Here is a 16,700-nt window from a genome sequence, read left to right as displayed (position 1 = left end):
GCACCTCAAGGCACGTCACAAAACGTTAAGTTATTATCAAAACCCTGGTTCACTGAAATAGAAATGTAACCATTACCTAATGGGTATTTCAACTTTTAATACCATCTAACCTGAATAGATCTGCACACAGTGCCTGTGACACAGTCGCGCCCAACCCCGAGGGTATAAAAGACTTCTGACACAAACATTGTCATAATTTTTCCTTCAAGACTGTTGCAGTCATGGATGTGTTAATCTTGAAGGTTAATGGTTACATTTCTATTTCAGAGAACCAGGGTTATGATAATGACCGAATTTTCCCTATCAAGTACAAAATGTAACCATTACTTAATGGGTATGAATACCAAAGCTGTCGCAAGGCAATACTGCAGACCAACTGGAATGCTACAAGTCTAACAACGCCCCAGAACAGACAACACATCGTCCGGACTGCCTTCAACTTCTTATCCTGTCAACATAGAAAGCCAAGGCCCACACTGAGCAGAGCATATGGCTCCCAGTCAGACTGGAAGGAAGTAAAAAGAAGCCTCCAAATCCACAAACTGGTTGACACGGAATGCCAAGATAGTCTTGCAAATGGCAAGATTGGTACGGAGCGTAACCCTTGTCCTGGCTTCAAGTTCTCAGTAAGGAGAAACCCTGCATCTTGCTCAGCTGCTTTGCAAGGTGATAGCAAACAAACAGTCGCTTGAGCGGTAACATTTGAGGCATCGAGTGCACGGAGCAACACATCTAACCACCCAGCTGCTTATCCTACGATTTCCACGTGTCACTCCCATGAGAATAGCATGCAGAGGGTTATATGTGCACCTGGAAATGTTTAACACGTCTTTTCGACGTGCTACAGTAAATAAATAAGCAGACTATATTGTACAATAGTCTGCACTTTTGATTTTTGCTGGCAGATGGCAGACCGATGCATCCACAGATAGCATAGATGGGAGTAAAAAAATGGATGCCAGCTAGCTACAGAGAATGGGAAGAGGGTATTTATTTCTTTGCTGATGTAAGGAACTGAATTGTTATGCTGAGTATACTTCCCAGATAATAATGCATATAACAGCGATACACACCAGTACCTGAAACTGTGGAAGATACAAAGTAAGTTTACCACATCAATCACCCTGTACATGAGTGACGTGATTGAAAATTGACATTTATGTATATGTACATGTATGTATGTATGTACTAGATAACGACGTAAGCATTGACAAGAGTTTGAAGGGTGTCTGCATTGAAATCTATAGCATTTTTCTAAAAAGTGATATAACTTTTTGTTGCACTGTTGTTATAATGCTGCCATTGGAAACAAACACATTGTTTTGTTATTTAAGTTCTATTGAAATAATATATTTCCACTTTTCATAATAACAATAAAAAAGTGTCTATTTTTTAAAATAAGGCAAAAATTGTTTTGAAAATTGTTGAAAATGCTTATTGGAAGGTTAAGGTTAAAAACCCACCAAAAAACCAGCCAATTTCTGACATGAAAATAGCCAGTGGGTGGTTACCCTGCATCGAGCAACAATGTCCTTCATAGGCAGCCAAAGCCACCTAGCCACTTTTAAAAGCATTTCCCCCGCCAGGAAGCTCCTGGGGGTACTGAATAGCTGCCCAGTAGACCTTTAATGTACAGGGGATTTTCCCCTCATCAAACAGGTCCTTCAAATTGCAGTCGATAGCCCTATTTGAAAGACTCAGATAGCTCAATGCCGCCATTCAGGACCCTACCTGACTGAGTAGGTCATAGTGCTTGGGCAGACTCAACGGCTGGCTGCTTAGTAGCTGTGATGTGACAAGGCATCTACAGCCAGCGGGTCCCCGTCTTCTATTATGGAGAGCCAGATGGGACAGTGGGTTGATTCTTAGGCGGCAAGAAATCACCTCAGGGTTTGACTCCATGCTGAGGATCAGGAACTCTTCTTGAGACGAGATCAGTTTTTCTCTTCTGGGCAGATGCACTTCCCGCACTGAGATTAGGTTCTTGTGTACCCAGAGCAAAGCTTACAGGCCTCCTTTGTGGTTAACGTAAGCCACCACTGTTGCATTGTTTACATGGACAAGCACATGCTTAAACCCTCTGCAACAATGCTACAAGGTCAGTTAAATTGCATGCAGTTCCAAACTATTGTGGAGTGCCATTCTACACAGTGCCCCAGTCTAGGCTAGACACATTCATGGTGAAGGCCTCCCTTTTTGATAACACTGCCCAATGCTATGCTAAGGTGCACATGGGCAGGCTGATTCCACCAAGAGAATGCCCTTAGACAGTGACAAACACTGTCACTGGGCAGCCGCTGTTCAATGCGGGCTGAAAAACACTGCTATTGAACCAGGTTTGTTCACCAAGAACAGTGGTAGATCACTGAACTACAGTTACCGAAGAAGCAATGTACAGGGATGCCCACATGTATAGCGTCTGGCTTAACCAAACACAGCCTTAAGTCTGGAGGAAGTCCGCTGTCAGAGCCCTGACAGCCTTCACAATGGCACTGCAAGCAGAAACCAGAGAGGCAAATGAAACATTGCGGGAAATACTGTGGACAGTCAGACCCGAAGCAGAGCTGTACCCAGCGACTGCTAGTGAATCAGCAAGGTAACCTTATTCATTGTACGAAGTACCTGAGGGAACGGGAGCAAATTTAGGACCTACAGTTACCACGGGAGCAATTATAGGGGTGTCCACCTATAATGCTCTTGGTTAACCAACAGTCCGAAAACTGAGGAAAACCTACCGTTAGCTAGCAGTCTTCACACTGATTCTGTAAGCAAAAGTAAGTGGCAATGAGACGTAAAGTCAGATATAAGTGTTTTACTTAACTGTTAGTAGCTCTCTCTCCTGCTTCAGGTCAGGGAAAGGAAAAATTATGCTTGTGTCAGCAGTCTTTTTATGCTCTTGGGGGCGGGCATGACTGCATTACAGGCACTGCGTGCAGCTTTGATAGATCTATTCAGGTTTTAAATGTATTAAATGTTAAATACCCGTTAGGTAATGGTAACATTTTGTACACAGGGAACACAGTGCTGTCTGTCAGCAGCGGATGATGAGTGCTGGTACATGACACAAGGTTACACCAGCTTGTGCAAACCAGGCTGACTCGCTGCTCTTTTACAAAGCAGTTAAGGCGCTCACTTGGGGGGTAGGAGGTCAGTTATTCATGCACAGCCTCACTCTTATTATAAATGTCAGGTGGGATTATTTGGGATGGAATTTATATTGTGGGTGCCTTGTGAGGAGGCTCACATAGTAGCTGTCCTTGGACTAAGCCATTGGTGTCTTTTCAAGAGCACTAAATTAATCTCTAAAACAAATACTGACTGAGTTGTCTTTAAAACTGGCTGAACCTAGTGTTCAATTGCATATGATTTCTACTTAAGTGATGGCTGGAGGCATAATTAGACTTCTGCATGACTTTAAAACTACAGGCAGCAATTCGTGGAAAAAACATCCAAGATTCTGAAAGAATTGGTGTCCTGGGGCTTATAAAGCTGGATATGTTGGCAGTACATCTAGATCTTTGTTGTTTCCTAAGATAGGAATTTCTACATTAACCTTTAGAGAGCTAGTGGATACATTTACTGAACATTAATTGTGAGTTGATTTAACAAACAGTGGGTTATATTTCAATGATCTAAACCAAGGAGGGGCAACCTGTTTAGCTGAACCAAGTAAACCTCCATTCAGACCCTAAAGCAGCTAGTTATCTCATTATACCTGGTGCAAACTCTGTCAAATCTAAAATCTGCTTGTTTACTTTATTGGGTTCCCCCATGAGTTGATTCATAATCCCACTATTATTAAGGTCTGCAAGTGAGCACGTTTGTGACTGTTTAAGGCTGTATAATTCAATTTCTGCTTCTTTTATACAGTATGTCAATTTTTTATTCTGTTAGATCCTGTGACAAATTTACATATGGTAAAATATGGTGTTGAAAAACAAGATGAGTTCACATCTGTGAAAATAAATTGTGGTTTCGAAGGAAACACGCTTCTGAGACGAGCGTCTTTTGGAAGTCAATCAGGCTTTTGTGTGTCTCAGGCTTCTACAGACTTGCAAACAGTATCGGAGCTCAATTAGATGAATCCCAGCTGTCCAGAAAACCAAAGGCAAACACTTTAAGAATCACAATGTCTAATCAACCTAATCCCCGAGTGACTCTGAAATCCAACTAATAAAATGTTTTCCAGATTTTATATTCTGTTACTTTGCGGTAGTTTTATATAACATGGTCAAACTGTACGTTATAACAATAGTAAAAATCGTACAGTGTTTGCAATAGAAATTTTTCCTGGGATATAATTACATTTAAATAAGCAACATAATCCTTAAAGTAACAGTACTGTGTTTATGCCTAGCATGTAATATGTAGTTGGTTGGTGCCAATTGAATAGAAGCCCTAGTAAAATATTAAGAAAGCTGTATTTGGGCACAACAAGTTCCACTGTTTTAAATAGGGCTCATACAGTAATGGCAATTCTAATGCAAAGGCAAAATAATTTAGTGATGTGAGACCAATGGGACTCCGTCCATTTCCCCCTATCTAAGTCATGGTGTAAGTGACTGAGTACAACATTTGCCATACTGGAGAAGGCACTGGAAATGCTTAAAATAAAATCTATGTTTATTTACAGTAGAATTGCTTATATTATTTTATTTTATTTTAATAAAAGTTCAAAGTTTGTTTGCTTAAAGGTTATTTGTAGTTAAACTAAAATGCGATCAGCTAAGCTGATAGATATTTCCCTTTGATAATATAATTATTAATTTTCTTACTTATATTAATATCGGTCAAACTTAGTTTTTTTTCAATGGGGTTAATGTGTTGGCTAATCACTTCAGACGACACAAGAAGCATTAAACAGAAGTAAGCAGAGTGCAGATTTGTCTAAATCTACCTTTTTCTGAGGCAGATGGTCTTAAAATGCAAGTCTATCAGTTGGTACTAGTAGTGTTAATTTATGTTTAATTGTCAGGGTTTGCAGTGATTCTGAAAGGAGTGTGAGTTTGTTTTTAATTGTTAGTAGGGGTTTGCAGTGATTCTGAAAGGAGTGTGGGTTTGTGTTTAATTGTTAGTAGGGGTTTGCAGTGATTCTGAAAGGAGTGTGGGTTTGTGTTTAATTGTTAGGGTTTGCAGTGATTCTGAAAGGAGTGTGGGTTTGTGTTTAATTGTTAGTAGGGGTTTGCAGTGATTCTGAAAGGAGTGTGGGTTTGTGTTTAATTGTTAGTAGGGGTTTGCAGTGATTCTGAAAAGAGTGTGAGTTTGTGTTAGATTGTTAGAAGGGGTTTGCAGTGATTCTGAAAGGAGTGTGAAAGTTTGTGTTTTAATTGTTAGAAGGGGTTTGCAGTGATTCTGAAAGGAGTGTGAGTTTGTGTTTGATTGTTAGAAGGGGTTTGCAGTGATTCTGAAAGGAGTGTGAGTTTGTGTTTGATTGTTAGTAGGGGTTTGCAGTGATTCTGAAAGGAGTGTGAGTTTGTGTTTGATTGTTAGTAGGGGTTTGCAGTGATTCTGAAAGGAGTGTGGGTTTGTGTTTGATTGTTAGTAGGGGTTTGCAGTGATTCTGAAAGGAGTGTGTTTGATTGTTTGTGTTTGATTGTTAGTTAGGGGTTTGCAGTGATTCTGAAAGGAGTGTGAGTTTGTGTTTGATTGTTAGTAGGGGTTTGCAGTGATTCTGAAAGGAGTGTGAGTTTGTGTTTGATTGTTAGAAGGGGTTTGCAGTGATTCTGAAAGGAGTGTGGGTTTGTGTTTGATTGTTAGAAGGGGTTTGCAGTGATTCTGAAAGGAGTGTGGGTTTGTGTTTGATTGTTAGTAGGGGTTTGCAGTGATTCTGAAAGGAGTGTGAGGTGTTTGCAGTGATTCTGAAAGGAGTGTGAGTTTGTGTTTGATTGTTAGTAGTGGGTTTGCAGTGATTCTGAAAGGAGTGTGAGTTTGTGTTTGATTGTTAGAAGGGGTTTGCAGTGATTCTGAAAGGAGTGTGAGTTTGTGTTTGATTGTTAGTAGTGGAAAGGAGTTTTTGTGTTTAATTGTTAGTAGAGGTTTGCAGTGATTCTGAAAGGAGTGTGGGTTTGTGTTTAATTGTTAGTAGAGGGAGTTTGCAGTGATTCTGAAAGGAGTGTGAGTTTGTGTTTGATTGTTAGTAGGGGTTTGCAGTGATTCTGAAAGGAGTGTGAGTTTGTGTTTGATTGTTAGAAGGGGTTTGCAGTGATTCTGAAAGGAGTGTGAGTTTGTGTTTGATTGTTAGTAGGGGTTTGCAGTGATTCTGAAAGGAGTGTGGGTTTGTGTTTGATTGTTAGTAGGGGTTTGCAGTGATTCTGAAAGGAGTGTGGGTTTGTGTTTGATTGTTAGTAGGGGTTTGCAGTGATTCTGAAAGGAGTGTGAGTTTGTGTTTGATTGTTAGTAGGGGTTTGCAGTGATTCTGAAAGGAGTGTGTGTGTTTGTTGTTTAGATTGTTAAAGGAGTGTGAGTTTGTGTTTGATTGCAGTGATTCTGAAAGGAGTGTGAGTTTGTGTTTGATTGTTAGTAGAGGTTTGCAGTGATTCTGAAAGGAGTGTGGGTTTGTGTTTGATTGTTAGTAGAGGTTTGCAGTGATTCTGAAAGGAGTGTGAGTTTGTGTTTGATTGTTAGTAGGGGTTTGCAGTGATTCTGAAAGGAGTGTGAGTTTGTGTTTGATTGTTAGTAGGGGTTTGCAGTGATTCTGAAAGGAGTGTGTGAGTTTGTGTTTGATTTGTGTAGATTGTTAGGGGTTTTGCTGTGATTCTGAAAGGAGTGTGAGTTTGTGTTTGATTGTTAGAAGGGGTTTGCAGTGATTCTGAAAGGAGTGTGGGTTTGTGTTTGATTGTTAGAAGGGGTTGCAGTGATTCTGAAAGGAGTGTGAGTTTGTGTTTGATTGTTAGTAGTTAGGGTTTGCAGTGATTCTGAAAGGAGTGTGAGTTTGTGTTTGATTGTTAGTAGTTAGGGGTTTGCAGTGATTCTGAAAGGAGTGTGAGTTTGTGTTTGATTGTTAGTAGGGTTTGCAGTGATTCTGAAAGGAGTGTGAGTTTGTGTTTGATTGTTAGGGTTTGCAGTGATTCTGAAAGGAGTGTGAGTTTGTGTTTGATTGTTAGAAGGGGTTTGCAGTGATTCTGAAAGGAGTGTGAGTTTGTGTTTGATTGTTAGTAGGGGTTTGCAGTGATTCTGAAAGGAGTGTGAGTTTTAGTAGGGTTTTGCAGTGATTCCAAGAGGAGTGTACACTCCAATTAATACAAAAATAAACAATCTCTCCCCCAACCGTCAACGAAAGATACTTTCACACACTAAAACCCACATAACTTAACCAAATCTCTAACGTCTAAGAAAGACTTTCCCACAACCAAACCACAAATTAACAATCATCTCTCAAACGTGCACTAAGACTGTCATTCTCATCATAACACAAACTAACGAATCAACCCCAAACGTCACACCTTTTAAGTACCCCTTTCCATCACGACTCAAACAAAAGGGTGCAGTGATTCTTGTGACCCAAGGAGTGTCACTCAGACCCTTTCCTCACATCAAACACACAACCTAACAATTTCCCCAAACGTCAACAATGACTTTCGACAGCTAACACAAACGTTGTGTCTGTACCCCATTGGTTACTATGTTAATTGCCTCACACCCCAAAACATGGTGAGTGGTGGATTCTTTCCCGAACGGTTAAAAGTGACTTTCCAGCAGTGTCTGTGTTTGATTGTTAGTAGGGGTTTGCAGTGATTCTGAAAGGAGTGTGAGTTTGTGTTTGATTGTTAGTAGGGTTTTGCAGTGATTCTGGTTTGCAGTGATTCTGAAAGGAGTGTGAGTTTGTGTTTGATTGTTAGGGGGTTTGCAGTGATTCTGAAAGGAGTGTGGGTTTGTGTTTGATTGTTAGAAGGGGTTTGCAGTGATTCTGAAAGGAGTGTGAGTTTGTGTTTGATTGTTAGTAGGGGTTTGCAGTGATTCTGAAAGGAGTGTGAGTTTGTGTTTGATTGTTAGTAGGGGTTTGCAGTGATTCTGAAAGGAGTGTGAGTTTGTGTTTGATTGTTAGTAGGGGTTTGCAGTGATTCTGAAAGGAGTGTGAGTTTGTGTTTGATTGTTAGTAGGGGTTTGCAGTGATTCTGAAAGGAGTGTGAGTTTGTGTTTGATTGTTAGTAGGGGTTTGCAGTGATTCTGAAAGGAGTGTGAGTTTGTGTTTGATTGTTAGTAGGGGTTTGCAGTGATTCTGAAAGGAGTGTGAGTTTGTGTTTGATTGTTAGTAGGGGTTTGCAGTGATTCTGAAAGGAGTGTGGGTTTGTGTTTGATTGTTAGAAGGGGTTTGCAGTGATTCTGAAAGGAGTGTGAGTTTGTGTTTGATTGTTAGTAGGGGTTTGCAGTGATTCTGAAAGGAGTGTGAGTTTGTGTTTGATTGTTAGAAGGGGTTTGCAGTGATTCTGAAAGGAGTGTGAGTTTGTGTTTGTTTGATTGTTAGGAGTGTGAGTTTGTGGATTGTTAGCAGTGATTCTGAAAGGAGTGTGAGTTTGTGTTTGATTGTTAGTAGGGGTTTGCAGTGATTCTGAAAGGAGTGTGAGTTTGTGTTTGATTGTTAGTAGGGGTTTGCAGTGATTCTGAAAGGAGTGTGTTTGATTGTTAGTAGGTGTTTGCAGTGATTCTGAAAGGAGTGTGAGTTTGTGTTTGATTGTTAGAAGGGGTTTGCAGGTTTGTGTTTGATTGTTAGTAGGGGTTTGCAGTGATTCTGAAAGGTGTGTGAGTTTGTGTTTGATTGTTGAGTTTGTGTTTGATTGTTAAGGGGTTTGCAGTGATTCTGAAAGGAGTGTGGGTTTGTGTTTGATTGTTAGTAGGGGTTTGCAGTGATTCTGAAAGGAGTTTGTGTTTGATTGTTAGTTTTGTGTTTGTGTTGTTAGTAGGGGTTTGCAGTGATTCTGAAAGGAGTGTGAGTTTGTGTTTGATTGTTAGTAGGGGTTTGCAGTGATTCTGAAAGGAGTGTGGGTTTGTGTTTAATTGTTAGTAGGGGTTTGCAGTGATTCTGAAAGGAGTGTGGGTTTGTGTTTGATTGTTAGTAGGGGTTTGCAGTGATTCTGAAAGGAGTGTGAGTTTGTGTTTGATTGTTAGAAGGGGTTTGCAGTGATTCTGAAAGGAGTGTGAGTTTGTGTTTGATTGTTAGTAGGGGTTTGCAGTGATTCTGAAAGGAGTGTGAGTTTGTGTTTGATTGTTAGAAGGGGTTTGCAGTGATTCTGAAAGGAGTGTGAGTTTGTGTTTGATTGTTGTTAGTAGGGGTTTGCAGTGATTCTGAAAGGAGTGTGGGTTTGTGTTTGATTGTTAGTAGGGGTTTGCAGTGATTCTGAAAGGAGTGTGAGTTTGTGTTTAATTGTTAGTAGGGGTTTGCAGTGATTCTGAAAGGAGTGTGGGTTTGTGTTTAATTGTTAGTAGGGGGTTTTGCAGTGATTTTGAAAGGAGTGTGAGTTTGTGTTTGATTGTTAGTAGGGGTTTGCAGTGATTCTGAAAGGAGTGTGGGTTTGTGTTTGATTGTTAGTAGGGGTTTGCAGTGATTCTGAAAGGAGTGTGAGTTTGTGTTTGATTGTTAGAAGGGGTTTGCAGTGATTCTGAAAGGAGTGTGAGTTTGTGTTTGATTGTTAGTAGGGGTTTGCAGTGATTCTGAAAGGAGTGTGAGTTTGTGTTTGATTGTTAGTAGGGGTTTGCAGTGATTCTGAAAGGAGTGTGAGTTTGTGTTTGATTGTTAGAAGGGGTTTGCAGTGATTCTGAAAGGAGTGTGTTTGTGTTTGATTGTTAGTAGGGGTTTGCAGTGATTCTGAAAGGAGTGTGAGTTTGTGTTTAATTGTTAGTGAGGGTTTTGCAGTGATTCTGAAAGGAGTGTGAGTTTGTGTTTGATTGTTAGTAGGGGTTTGCAGTGATTCTGAAAGGAGTGTGAGTTTGTGTTTGATTGTTAGTAGGGGTTTGCAGTGATTCTGAAAGGAGTGTGAGTTTGTGTTTGATTGTTAGTAGGGGTTTGCAGTGATTCTGAAAGGAGTGTGGGTTTGTGTTTGATTGTTAGAAGGGGTTTGCAGTGATTCTGAAAGGAGTGTGAGTTTGTGTTTGATTGTTAGTAGGGGTTTGCAGTGATTCTGAAAGGAGTGTGAGTTTGTGTTTGATTGTTAGTAGGGGTTTGCAGTGATTCTGAAAGGAGTGTGAGTTTGTGTTTGATTGTTAGTAGGGGTTTGCAGTGATTCTGAAAGGAGTGTGAGTTTGTGTTTGATTGTTAGAAGGGGTTTGCAGTGATTCTGAAAGGAGTGTGAGTTTGTGTTTGATTGTTAGTAGGGGTTTGCAGTGATTCTGAAAGGAGTGTGGGTTTGTGTTTGATTGTTAGTAGGGGTTTGCAGTGATTCTGAAAGGAGTGTGAGTGTTTGATTGTTAGTGGGGTTTGCAGTGATTCTGAAAGGAGTGTGAGTTTGTGTTTGATTGTTAGGGGGTTTGCAGTGATTCTGAAAGGAGTGTGAGTTTGTGTTTGATTGTTAGTAGGGGTTTGCAGTGATTCTGAAAGGAGTGTGAGTTTGTGTTTGATTGTTAGTAGGGGTTTGCAGTGATTCTGAAAGGAGTGTGAGTTTGTGTTTGATTGTTAGTGGGGTTTGCAGTGATTCTGAAAGGAGTGTGAGTTTGTGTTTGATTGTTAGTAGGGGTTTGCAGTGATTCTGAAAGGAGTGTGAGTTTGTGTTTGATTGTTAGTAGGGGTTTGCAGTGATTCTGAAAGGAGTGTGATTGTTTGTGTTTGCAGTGATTGTTAGTTTGTGTTTGATTGTTAGTAGGTTTGCAGTGATTCTGAAAGGAGTGTGAGTTTGTGTTTGATTGTTAGTAGGGGTTTGCAGTGATTCTGAAAGGAGTGTGAGTTTGTGTTTGATTGTTAGAAGGGGTTTGCAGTGATTCTGAAAGGAGTGTGAGTTTGTGTTTGATTGTTAGAAGGGGTTTGCAGTGATTCTGAAAGGAGTGTGAGTTTGTGTTTGATTGTTAGTAGGGGTTTGCAGTGATTCTGAAAGGAGTGTGAGTTTGTGTTTAATTGTTAGTAGGTGTTTTGCAGTGATTCTGAAAGGAGTGTGAGTTTGTGTTTGATTGTTAGAAGGGGTTTGCAGTGATTCTGAAAGGAGTGTGAGTTTGTGTTTGATTGTTAGTAGGGGTTTGCAGTGATTCTGAAAGGAGTGTGAGTTTGTGTTTGATTGTTAGTAGGGGTTTGCAGTGATTCTGAAAGGAGTGTGAGTTTGTGTTTGATTGTTAGTAGGGGTTTGCAGTGATTCTGAAAGGAGTGTGAGTGTGAGTTTGTGTTTAATTGTTAGTAGGGTTTTGCAGTGATTCTGAAAGGTGTGTGAGTTTGTGTTTGATTGTTAGAATGGGTTTGCAGTGATTCTGAAAGGAGTGTGAGTTTGTGTTTGATTGTTAGTTTTGCAGTGATTCTGAAAGGTGTGTTTTGTGCAGTGATTCTGAAAGGAGTGTGGGTTTGTGTTTGATTGTTAGAAGGGGTTTGCAGTGATTCTGAAAGGAGTGTGAGTTTGTGTTTGATTGTTAGAAGGGGTTTGCAGTGATTCTGAAAGGAGTGTGAGTTTGTGTTTGATTGTTAGAAGGGGTTTGCAGTGATTCTGAAAGGAGTGTGAGTTTGTGTTTGATTGTTAGTAGGGGTTTGCAGTGATTCTGAAAGGAGTGTGAGTTTGTGTTTGATTGTTAGTAGGGGTTTGCAGTGATTCTGAAAGGAGTGTGAGTTTGTGTTTGATTGTTAGTAGGGGTTTGCAGTGATTCTGAAAGGAGTGTGAGTTTGTGTTTGATTGTTAGAAGGGGTTTGCAGTGATTCTGAAAGGAGTGTGAGTTTGTGTTTGATTGTTAGGGGGTTTGCAGTGATTCTGAAAGGAGTGTGAGTTTGTGTTTGATTGTTAGTAGGGGTTTGCAGTGATTCTGAAAGGAGTGTGAGTTTGTGTTTGATTGTTAGAAGGGGTTTGCAGTTTTGCAGTGATTCTGAAAGGAGTGTGAGTTTGTGTTTGATTGTTAGATTTTGCAGTGATTCTGAAAGGAGTGTGAGTTTGTGTTTGATTGTTAGTAGGGGGGTTTGCAGTGATTCTGAAAGGAGTGTGAGTTTGTGTTTGATTGTTAGTAGGGGTTTTGCAGTGATTCTGAAAGGAGTGTGAGTTTGTGTTTGATTGTTAGTAGGGGTTTGCAGTGATTCTGAAAGGAGTGTGAGTTTGTGTTTGATTGTTAGTAGGGGTTTGCAGTGATTCTGAAAGGAGTGTGGGTTTGTGTTTGATTGTTAGTAGGGGTTTGCAGTGATTCTGAAAGGAGTGTGAGTTTGTGTTTGATTGTTAGTAGGGGTTTGCAGTGATTCTGAAAGGAGTGTGAGTTTGTGTTTGATTGTTAGAAGGGGTTTGCAGTGATTCTGAAAGGAGTGTGAGTTTGTGTTTGATTGTTAGTAGGGTTTTGCAGTGATTCTGAAAGGAGTGTGAGTTTGTGTTTGATTGTTAGTTGCAGTGGAAAGGAGTGTGAGTTTGTTTGCAGTGATTCTGAAAGGAGTGTGAGTTTGTGTTTGATTGTTAGTAGGGGTTTGCAGTGATTCTGAAAGGAGTGTGGGTTTGTGTTTGATTGTTAGAAGGGGTTTGCAGTGATTCTGAAAGGAGTGTGAGTTTGTGTTTGATTGTTAGTAGGGGTTTGCAGTGATTCTGAAAGGAGTGTGGGTTTGTGTTTGATTGTTAGAAGGGGTTTGCAGTGATTCTGAAAGGAGTGTGAGTTTGTGTTTGATTGTTAGTAGGGGTTTGCAGTGATTCTGAAAGGAGTGTGGGTTTGTGTTTGATTGTTAGTATGGTTTTGCAGTGATTCTGAAAGGAGTGTGAGTTTGTGTTTGATTGTTAGAAGTTTGGGTTTGCAGTGATTCTGAAAGGAGTGTGAGTTTGTGTTTGATTGTTAGTAGGGGTTTGCAGTGATTCTGAAAGGAGTGTGGGTTTGTGTTTTTGTGTTTTGCAGTGATTGTTAGTTTGTGTTTGATTGTTAGAAGGGGTTTTGCAGTGATTCTGAAAGGAGTGTGAGTTTGTGTTTGATTGTTAGAAGGGGTTTGCAGTGATTCTGAAAGGAGTGTGGGTTTGTGTTTGATTGTTAGAAGGGGTTTGCAGTGATTCTGAAAGGAGTGTGAGTTTGTGTTTGATTGTTAGAAGGGGTTTGCAGTGATTCTGAAAGGAGTGTGGGTTTGTGTTTAATTGTTAGAAGGGGTTTGCAGTGATTCTGAAAGGAGTGTGAGTTTGTGTTTGATTGTTAGTAGGGGTTTGCAGTGATTCTGAAAGGAGTGTGAGTTTGTGTTTGATTGTTAGAAGGGGTTTGCAGTGATTCTGAAAGGAGTGTGAGTTTGTGTTTGATTGTTAGAAGGGGTTTGCAGTGATTCTGAAAGGAGTGTGAGTTTGTGTTTGATTGTTAGAAGGGGTTTGCAGTGATTCTGAAAGGAGTGTGAGTTTGTGTTTAATTGTTAGTAGGTTTTGCAGTGATTCTGAAAGGAGTGTGAGTTTGTGTTTGATTGTTAGTAGGGGTTTGCAGTGATTCTGAAAGGAGTGTGAGTTTGTGTTTGATTGTTAGTAGGGGTTTGCAGTGATTCTGAAAGGAGTGTGAGTTTGTGTTTGATTGTTAGAAGGGGTTTGCAGTGATTCTGAAAGGAGTGTGAGTTTGTGTTTGATTGTTAGTAGGGGTTTGCAGTGATTCTGAAAGGAGTGTGAGTTTGTGTTTGATTGTTAGAAGGGGTTTGCAGTGATTCTGAAAGGAGTGTGAGTTTGTGTTTGATTGTTAGTAGGGGTTTGCAGTGATTCTGAAAGGAGTGTGAGTTTGTGTTTAATTGTTAGTAGGGGTTTGCAGTGATTCTGAAAGAAGTGTGAGTTTGTGTTTGATTGTTAGTAGGGGTTTGCAGTGATTCTGAAAGGAGTGTGAGTTTGTGTTTGATTGTTAGTAGGGGTTTGCAGTGATTCTGAAAGGAGTGTGAGTTTGTGTTTGATTGTTAGTAGAGGTTTTGCAGTGATTCTGAAAGGTGTGTGAGTTTGTGTTTGATTGTTAGTAGGGGTTTGCAGTGATTCTGAAAGGAGTGTGAGTTTGTGTTTGATTGTTAGAAGGGGTTTGCAGTGATTCTGAAAGGAGTGTGAGTTTGTGTTTGATTGTTAGAAGGGGTTTGCAGTGATTCTGAAAGGAGTGTGAGTTTGTGTTTGATTGTTAGTAGGGGTTTGCAGTGATTCTGAAAGGAGTGTGAGTTTGTGTTTGATTGTTAGTAGGGGTTTGCAGTGATTCTGAAAGGAGTGTGAGTTTGTGTTTGATTGTTAGCAGGGGTTTGCAGGGAAAGGAGTTTTTGCAGTGATTCTGAAAGGAGTGTGAGTTTGTGTTTGATTGTTAGTAGGGGTTTGCAGTGATTCTGAAAGGAGTGTGAGTTTGTGTTTGATTGTTAGTAGGGGTTTGCAGTGATTCTGAAAGGAGTGTGAGTTTGTGTTTGATTGTTAGTAGGGGTTTGCAGTGATTCTGAAAGGAGTGTGAGTTTGTGTTTGATTGTTAGTGTGAGTGGTTTTGCAGTGATTCTGAAAGGGTGTTTTGCAGTGATGATTCTGAAAGGTGTGTGAGTTTGTGTTTGATTGTTAGTAGGGGTTTGCAGTGATTCTGAAAGGAGTGTGAGTTTGTGTTTGATTGTTAGTAGGGGTTTGCAGTGATTCTGAAAGGAGTGTGAGTTTGTGTTTGATTGTTAGTAGGGGTTTGCAGTGATTCTGAAAGGAGTGTGAGTTTGTGTTTGATTGTTAGTAGGGGTTTGCAGTGATTCTGAAAGGAGTGTGGGTTTGTGTTTGATTGTTAGAAGGAGTTTGCAGTGATTCTGAAAGGAGTGTGAGTTTGTGTTTGATTGTTAGTGGGGGTTTGCAGTGATTCTGAAAGGAGTGTGAGTTTGTGTTTGATTGTTAGTAGGGGTTTGCAGTGATTCTGAAAGGAGTGTGAGTTTGTGTTTGATTGTTAGTAGGGGTTTTTGCAGTGATTCTGAAAGGAGTGTGAGTTTGTGTTTGATTGTTAGTAGGGGTTTGCAGTGATTCTGAAAGGTGTGTGAGTTTGTGTTTTGCAGTGATTGTTAGTAGTTTGGTTTTGCAGTGATTCTGAAAGGAGTGTGGGTTTGTGTTTAATTGTTAGTAGAGGTTTGCAGTGATTCTGAAAGAAGTGTGAGTTTGTGTTTGATTGTTAGTAGGGGTTTGCAGTGATTCTGAAAGGAGGGTGAGTTTGTGTTTGATTGTTAGTAGGGGTTTGCAGTGATTCTGAAAGGAGTGTGAGTTTTGTGTTTGTGTTTGATTGTTAGTTTGTGTTTGAGTTAGGTTTGCAGTGATTCTGAAAGGAGTGTGAGTTTGTGTTTGATTGTTAGAAGGGGTTTGCAGTGATTCTGAGTTTGAGGGTTTTTGTTAGTAGGGTTTTGCAGTGATTCTGAAAGGAGTGTGAGTTTGTGTTTGATTGTTAGTAGGGGTTTGCAGTGATTCTGAAAGGAGTGTGAGTTTGTGTTTGATTGTTAGAATGGGTTTGCAGTGATTCTGAAAGGAGTGTGGGTTTGTGTTTGGTGTTTGCAGTGATTCTGAAAGGAGTGTGAGTTTGTGTTTGATTGTTAGTAGGGGTTTGCAGTGATTCTGAAAGGAGTGTGAGTTTGTGTTTGATTGTTAGTAGGGGTTTGCAGTGATTCTGAAAGGAGTGTGAGTTTGTGTTTGATTGTTAGTTTGTGTTTAAGGGGTTTGCAGTGATTCTGAAAGGAGTGTGAGTTTGTGTTTGATTGTTAGTAGGGGTTTGCAGTGATTCTGAAAGGAGTGTGAGTTTGTTTGTGTTTGATTGTTAGTAGGGGTTTGCAGTGATTCTGAAAGGAGTGTGAGTTTGTGTTTGATTGTTAGTAGGGGTTTGCAGTGATTCTGAAAGGAGTGTGTGTTTGTTGTTAGAAGGGGTTTGCATTGTTCTGAAAGGAGGGGTTTGTGCAGTGATTCTGAAAGGAGTGTGAGTTTGTGTTTGATTGTTAGAAGGGGTTTGCAGTGATTCTGAAAGGAGTGTGAGTTTGTGTTTGATTGTTAGTAGGGGTTTGCAGTGATTCTGAAAGGAGTGTGAGTTTGTGTTTGATTGTTAGTAGAGGTTTGCAGTGATTCTGAAAGGAAGTTTGTGTTTGATTGTTAGTTTTGCAGTGATTCTGAAAGGAGTGTGTTTGTGTTTGATTGTTAGTAGGGGTTTGCAGTGATTCTGAAAGGAGTGTGAGGTTTGTGTTTGATTGTTAGTAGGGGTTTGCAGTGATTCTGAAAGGAGTGTGGGTTTGTTTGTGTTTGATTGTTAGTAGGGGTTTGCAGTGATTCTGAAAGGAGTGTGAGTTTGTGTTTGATTGTTAGTAGGGGTTTGCAGTGATTCTGAAAGGAGTGTGAGTTTGTGTTTGATTGTTAGTAGGGGTTTGCAGTGATTCTGAAAGGAGTGTGAGTTTGTGTTTGATTGTTAGAAGGGGTTTGCAGTGATTCTGAAAGGAGTGTGAGTTTGTGTTTGATTGTTAGTAGGGGTTTGCAGTGATTCTGAAAGGAGTGTGAGTTTGTGTTTGATTGTTATTGATTCTGAAAGGAGTGTGGGTTTGTGTTTGATTGTAGTTCTGAAAGGGGTTTGCAGTGATTCTGAAAGGAGTGTGAGTTTGTGTTTGATTGTTAGAAGGGGTTTTGCAGTGATTCTGAAAGGAG

At 40.2% G+C, this 16,700-nt stretch overlaps 1 protein-coding gene across 4 annotated transcripts in view; it reads right to left on the bottom strand.

Moving 5' to 3' along the window:
- LOC121313469 (lysyl oxidase homolog 3B-like) overlaps positions 1-16,700 on the bottom strand; it is a 76,480-nt gene that overhangs the window by 20,479 nt on the left and 39,301 nt on the right. The window lies entirely within an intron of this gene.

The sequence above is a fragment of the Polyodon spathula genome, chromosome 1 (assembly GCF_017654505.1).
Source record: "Polyodon spathula isolate WHYD16114869_AA chromosome 1, ASM1765450v1, whole genome shotgun sequence".
Taxonomy (NCBI): Eukaryota; Metazoa; Chordata; class Actinopteri; order Acipenseriformes; family Polyodontidae; genus Polyodon; species Polyodon spathula.
This window is presented reverse-complemented; position numbering and strand designations above follow the sequence as displayed.